We start from the raw sequence: 746 nt of genomic DNA, 5'->3' as shown, positions 1-746 counted from the left end.
TCAACTTTAAGTCACTGAATATTGAACTCATTTTCACGGATGTCTTTTCTTCCCTGAAAACAGACAAATGGTTCAGTGCAGTAGAATATCCTTAGTGGGGTTAAGAGTTATAGGATATTCTGATAGGATGTATGCTTTTTGCAAAGCACAGCCACTCATACATTTTTATTTTTTTATTACTATATACACAAACATATTTATACACGTATGTATGTACACAAACGTATCTCTCTCACCCCTTTTGCTGTAATGACTGTGTTTCCTGGAAGGGGCCTCTTTTCACAGTTGCCTTTTGTATCTCTGCTTTTATGTCTGCTTCTGTCTCCTTAAACTGCCTTGATATGACGTGTGTTGTGAATTGGCGCAATAAAAATAAACTGATTTGAACTGAAACTGTATATATATATATATATATATATATATATATATATACAGTGTTTTCTACAGGATTTTAGGAGACTGTGGTGGCAGAGTCTCTGACCTCGAGGGTTTTGCACATTTTTAAGCGTGGTGAATCACACTTAAAGGGGAACGCCGGGCATGTTTTTAGTTTTTTTTTAACATTGGGCCCTTGATTTTACATTATTCCATCATGTTCTACTCACCCATATGAGTTTTGTCTCATTTGGAGCCGTTCTGAAGATATTCTGTTAGGTTATATCCAGGTAAAGTCTTCCTATGGGCAACGACTTGAAGGTGCAAACTAAACCAGAGGTCTTGAACAGTGGGTCCGCGACCCCTAGGGG

The 746-nt window shown here is 37.7% G+C and overlaps 1 protein-coding gene across 1 annotated transcript in view; it reads right to left on the bottom strand.

Annotated features, from left to right (window-relative positions):
- The window catches only part of LOC107104536 (myosin-10-like), a 68,814-nt gene that overhangs the window by 17,427 nt on the left and 50,641 nt on the right, over positions 1-746 (bottom strand). The gene's annotated exons all lie outside the window — the stretch shown is intronic.

Source organism: Cyprinodon variegatus, unplaced genomic scaffold, assembly GCF_000732505.1.
Source record: "Cyprinodon variegatus isolate N-32 unplaced genomic scaffold, C_variegatus-1.0 Scaffold1782, whole genome shotgun sequence".
Taxonomy (NCBI): domain Eukaryota; kingdom Metazoa; phylum Chordata; class Actinopteri; order Cyprinodontiformes; family Cyprinodontidae; genus Cyprinodon; species Cyprinodon variegatus.
The sequence above is the reverse complement of the archived record's forward strand: the minus strand, read 5'-3'. Positions and strand labels throughout refer to the sequence as shown.